A 6393-nucleotide genomic window follows, 5' to 3' on the forward strand; every position below is an offset into this window, starting at 1 on the left:
TCATCATAACTGATTACGTGAGAAGGGTCTGGAATGTACTTCCTTAACATGGAAACGTGGAATACGTCATGCATCCTAGATAATACAGGGGGCAAAGCTAACCTGTAGGCAACCCACCCCACTTTATCTAGAATCTCAAATGGACCGATAAATCTAGGGCTAAGTTTACCTTTCCTCCCGAATCTCATGAACCCTTTCAACGGAGCTATCTTCAAAAACACATAATCAACGACGTCAAACTCCAATTTCCTATGGCGGGTATCAACGTAACTTTTCTGTCGGCTCTGAGCTGCACTGATTCTGTCTCTGATAAGCCGAACCTTATCACACGCTTGCTGAACAAGCTCTGGTCCCACAACTCGCCGCTCACCCACTTCATCCCAAAATAAAGGAGAACGACATCTCCTACCATACAATGCTTCAAACGGTGTCATGCCAATGCTGGTTTGATAACTGTTATTTTATGAAAATTCTACCAATGGCATAAATTGAGTCCAACTACCCCCGAAATCTAACACACATGCTCGAAGCATATCCTCTAATATTTGTATCGTCCTCTCGGTCTGCCCGTCTGACTAAGGATGGAATGTCGTGCTAAAAGATAAATGAGACCCTAGTGCTTCCTGCAAACTCCTCCAAAAATATGACGTGAAACGCAGGTCTCAATCTGACACAATAGACACTAGCACCCCGTGAGAATGAACTATCCCATGAATATAACTCTCCACCAAATGGTTGAGGGAGTAGCTAATTTTGATAAGTAGGAAATGGGCAGTCTTAGTCAACTAATCTACTATCACCGAGATCGCATTCTATCCGTGTAACGACATCGACAGTCTTGATACAAAATTCATAGATATATGATCCCACTTCCACTCTGGGATAAATGATGGCTGCAACTGCCCTGCCAATCTCTAGTGCTCAGCTTTTACCTGCTAGCACGTCAAATACCGGGCTACATACTCGACAATCTCTTTCTTCATACCACTCCACTAGTACGACTCTCGTAGATCCCTATACATCTTCACACTATCAGGATGAAATGTGTACAAAGATCTGTGAGCCTCCTCTAGAATGGTCTTCCTGATGTCAATATTGGCAGGAACACATAGTCTGGAACAAAACCGCAAAGCTCCGTCATCTGCAATTTTGAATTCCTCTCCCTGACCATTCTACACTTTGTCCATCACCTCTGCTAATTCTGGGTCTTCTTTCTAAGCAACTTTAAACCTTTCCTGCATAGTGGGTTGCACTACTAAACTAACAATATGAGCTTGGGAACCACTCTTGACTAACTTTATATCGTATCTCTCCAGATCCATCATAATCGGATACTAGATCTCCATAGCCACCAACACTGATTCCCCAGACTTCCTGCTCAAAGCATCAGCTACCACATTTGCTTTTCCTGGGTGGTAACTGATAGTACAAACAAAGTCCTTAATAAGTTCCAACCACCTTCTCTGCCTCATATTCAGTTCCTTCTGAGTGAAAAAGTACTTTAAACTTTTATGATCGGAGAAAATCTCACACCGCTCGCCATACAGGTAATGCCTCCAAATCTTCAATGCGTGTATTACTATAGCCAACTCAAGATCATAGGTAGGGTAGTTTTTTTCATATTCTTTCAACTGTCTAGAAGCATACGCCACCACCATGTCATACTGCATCAATACACAACCAAGTCCTTTCAAGGACGCATCACTGCAAATGACATAACCATCACCCCTTGACAAGATAATCAGCACTGGCGCCGTAATAAGCCTTTGCATCAACTCCTGAAAACTCTGCTCACAGCTATTGTCCCACTCAAACTTGACATTTTTCCTAGTATATCATGTCAGAGGCCCCGATAACACTGAGAACCCTTTAACAAAATGATGGTAATACCTAGCTAGCCCTAAGAAACTCCTGATCTCCTGGATGTTCCTCAGTCTAACCTCATTCACTACCTCCTCAATCTTACTAGGATTCACATAAATACCACCTCCGAAAATAACATGCCCCAAAAACACGACCTTATCCAGCCAGAATTCACATTTACTGAACTTGGCGTACAACTTCTTTTCCCTGAGCATCTGTAGGACTTGCTTGAAGTGCGTCTCATCCTCCTCATAATTCCTCGAATAGACCAGTACATCATCAATAAAAACAACAATGAACTGGTCTAAGTATTGGTGGAAGACTCTATTCATCAAGTCCATAAATACAGAAGGAGCATTCATTAAACCAAATGACATAACAAGAAATTTGTAATGCCCGTAGTTGGTCTTGAAGGTCGTCTTCAAGATGTCTTCTGCTTTCACTTTTACCTAATGATAGCCAGATCTGAGGTCAATCTTCGAATACACCCATGTACCCTGGAGCTGATCAAACAAATCATCTATGTGGGGTAAAGGATATTTATTCTTGATTATCACTTTATTAATCTCCCTATAATCTATGCACATCCTCATAGTCTGGTCCTTTTTCTTCATAAATAATACTAGAGCTCCCCACGGAGATGCACTAGATCGTATAAAGCCCTTATCGAGCAAATCTTGCAGCTGATTCTTCAATTCTGCCAACTCTACTGGAGTCATTCGGTAAGATGCTTTAGAAATCGGCGTTGTACCTGGAAGTAGATCAATACGAAAATCTACCTCATGATCAAGTGGCAAGGCTGGTAACTCATCTGGAAAAACATCTGTGAACTCCTTTACTACAGGCGTGCTAGCGAGTTTCAATTCATTCCTTGACATTTTCTTCACAAATGCCACCAATCCCTGACATCCACTCAGTAGTAGTCTCCTCACATGAATAGCTGAAACTAGATGAGGCGAGGATTGCACTCTCGACCCTTCAAACTTGAATTATGCTCTTCCTGGAGGTTTGAATATTACTTCTCGTGCATGGCAATCTATGCTCGCAAAATTAGATGCTAGCCAATCCATACCAAATATTACATTAAACCCATGCATATCCAGCACTATTAAATCGGCAAACAAGATTTTCCCCGGAATATCGACTGAACAACCCTGGAGCACCCTACTACACCTCAATGCTGACCTAGTCGGTGTAAATACCAACAGTTCAGTGTCTAACAACTTTGTTTATGCCCCACATAGTCTAGTCCACTCCAGAGACACAAACAAATGTGTGGCTCTTGATTCAAACAATGCAATAACTTTAAAAGAAAGCATACTAACCATACCGGTCACCACATCATCTGCCATCTCAGCATCACCCGACGTCAGAGCGAACACTCTAGCTGGAGCCATATTCCTCTACTGGCCCCCACGTAGCGTTCAATAACCTCCTCGATATGGTCTAGGAGCCGAAGCAGCATCTAGTGGTGTAGGGCAGTCCCGCACCATATGCCTCTATCTACCACAATGATAGTAGATGGCTCCACCTATTCAAAACTCTCCCCAGTGTCTCCTCCCACAAGTCTGACAGACAGGAGGACCCTGCACTACCTGAACCTCGCGACCTCCACTATCTTGCCTCCATCCTCTGCCATGATTTCCTCTCCTCTACTGACTCTGTCTAGGACCTTGCTGGTAACCCGAAGATGCAGATCTCTTCCTCTATCCTTGGTCCTCTGCATCCATACGCTCACCAACCTTTGCCAAGGCTGCTCTGTTGACTAACTCAGTAAAATCCTGGATCTTTAGTACCACCACCTACTTGAATATACTCCGCCTCAAACCTCTTTCAAACTGTCTCACCTTTTTTACTTCATCGGGCATGATATACGGAGCAAAGCGAGAGAGCTCTATAAACTGCGCCGCATACTGCTAAACCGATAACTGTCCTTACTTCAGACTCAGGAACTCTTCCACTTTGGCCTCCCAGACAATAGCTGGAAAATATCTATCGAAGAACAATTCCTTGAACCGATCCCAAGTCATGGGTATCGGCGTAGTCCTCTGTTGCTCTAGAAGCCTTACAACAGTCCACCGCCTCTCGGCCTCCCCCGTTAGTTTATAAGTAGTGAAGGAACCTCTGTTCTTCCGTACATTGCAACACAGTTAAGACTTTCTCAATCTCCTGCATCCAATTCTTAAAAATATATGTACGATTAAAGTACAATAATAATAAAATAATAAAAATGGACATTAAGTTAATATCAATACAGAAGTTTTTTACTGTAGGATCCTTGATTCCATGTTTGATGCCTACGAAATATCTTGTCTTAGCAAGTGCTCAGAGACCACTGCGGCTCAGTCGCTCCCTGGAGGTTGGCCTGGTTAAAATGGAATTTCATAAGATGAACATAATACACTATTTGTACACGTAAATAAGTACATATACATAAAAGATTGTTTTGACAGACATAATTTGTAGAAATACATAGTAAGATAATAATAATATAGGTATCATATGTGGGGCCCACAAGACTATGTGGGGCCCACATGAGTCCCGAAGTCATGTGGGATTTACATGAATTTCGGAGTTATGTAGGGCTCATAAAATCGTATAAGGACTATTAGAGTTACGTAGGAGCCACTTGGGTCTCGAAGTTGTGTGGGGCCCACATGAGTTTTCGAAATTCAAATTTAATTTTTTTAAAATAAATAAATAAATACTAAAACATAGCTTAAAAGTAATAATAATGATAATAACAATTTAAAAAATAAAATAATTAAATAATTAATTAACTAATTAATTAATTAAAAATTTATTTAATGAGAATGGTGGCAAGCACTCCCACATGGCCTCCATCCCCATCACATACTCAACTTATACCTTGCCCTTTCTTTAATTTAAAAAAAAAATTATAATTTCACCCATCTCCCCACACTTTTACAAATACCACTTCTTCCCCAAAATTTTCGTATAAATGGGAAGCTCTCAACCTTTATTTTTCACAAAAATTTTCAAAGGAAGAGAAGACTTAGTGAGTGAAAGAATTAGTGGTGAAGAGAGAATTTTTGAGTAAGTTCTCACTCACCCACTCTTTCCGATCTCATTTCTTAGAGATAGTTACTGTGTTTGTAACACAAGATAAAAGAAGAGGTAAGCAAATTTGATTATGTTAGTTTTTTTTATTTAAAATTCATACCCGAGTTTATTTTGTAAGTAAATTTCAATTATGTTAGTTAGTTCCATAAGATTTTCATGAGTTCTTTTTTTTTCGCATATTTAATTATGTCAGTTCTATCTTTAATATACTTGCATTTATTTTTAGGTTAAGAAATGTTCTAAACCTCTCAGGTACATTTTTAGCATTTCTTTCTATTCAAAAAAAAAATTATATATATTTTTAAACAAAAATTGTATGGCATGAGTTAATTTTTATGTTGTATTTTTTCATGAAAATATGAGTAAAGATGAGATTTTCACGATATTATTTTAAATTGCATAAATTATAATAAGATGATTTTAAAACCCCTTATGGCAATGAAAGTTCAAAGTTACAAATGTCCGGTACCGCAGTTTAAAGTTTAAACGGATCAGAGTGCACCCACACTATTTACATAATGGTTATTTATGTTAGTGGATTTCTCCTGAGTGCACACCTGGTTCCGGACCAAGACTTAATAAGGAAAATCTCACTTAATGTTTACATACGTTGATTTAGTTTGGTCGGCCAGCCAGTTAAGTCCAATCTTCGGACCGCACAACCCACTCATGGGGGTAAACATGACTTACGGCAAATAGGCCTAAGGGTGATTTTTATAATATATGTTTATACATATTTAATTACGTGTACATAGTTATTAATGATTTGAAGGAAAAGTGTAAGTTTATATGAAAAGGGACATTCTTGTGCCTAAATGACGATTTAAAGGAAACGTATAAGGAGAAGTATATGAATGTATATAATTAAATATTTTTATAGTTTTAAAGTTAAAAGTTTAATTTAACGGTCACAGTATATGGTTATTAAATTTTACTCTTATAGTTGATGGTAAAAGTTTTATACAGAAATTTTTAGATTTACATTTATTTTAGAAGCAGTTTTGAAGTTATAGTATTAAATATTGTTTTACGAAATTTTTAAAAAAAAAACTCATTTTGGCCACACACTAATAACAATCTTATTTACTTACTGAATGTCATCTCACCCCAATCATATTTTTATTTCAGATAACTCTGAAGGGCATGTCGGAAATCGAGCTTAGCAAACATGCGGGTGGAGATAGAAAAAAATAAGGATTGATTAGAAATATTAGTATGATGCCAGATATTTATGCTTGTGTAATTTTTCTTCTTTTGAGATAAATGATTTTAATATGGATAATTAACGCTCTGGTTTAATAATAATTGAGTTTATTTACTTCCGCTGTAAATCAATGGTAAAAAGTAAATATCTCAGACCCTTTAGGGTTGGGGTATAACACGGCAGCTGCAGGATCGACTCCTCCTAAAAATACCGAAGGATTCATTTTCGTAAACTTATATATG

This window comes from Malania oleifera, chromosome 2 (assembly GCF_029873635.1).
Source record: "Malania oleifera isolate guangnan ecotype guangnan chromosome 2, ASM2987363v1, whole genome shotgun sequence".
NCBI classification, from domain to species: Eukaryota; Viridiplantae; Streptophyta; class Magnoliopsida; order Santalales; family Ximeniaceae; genus Malania; species Malania oleifera.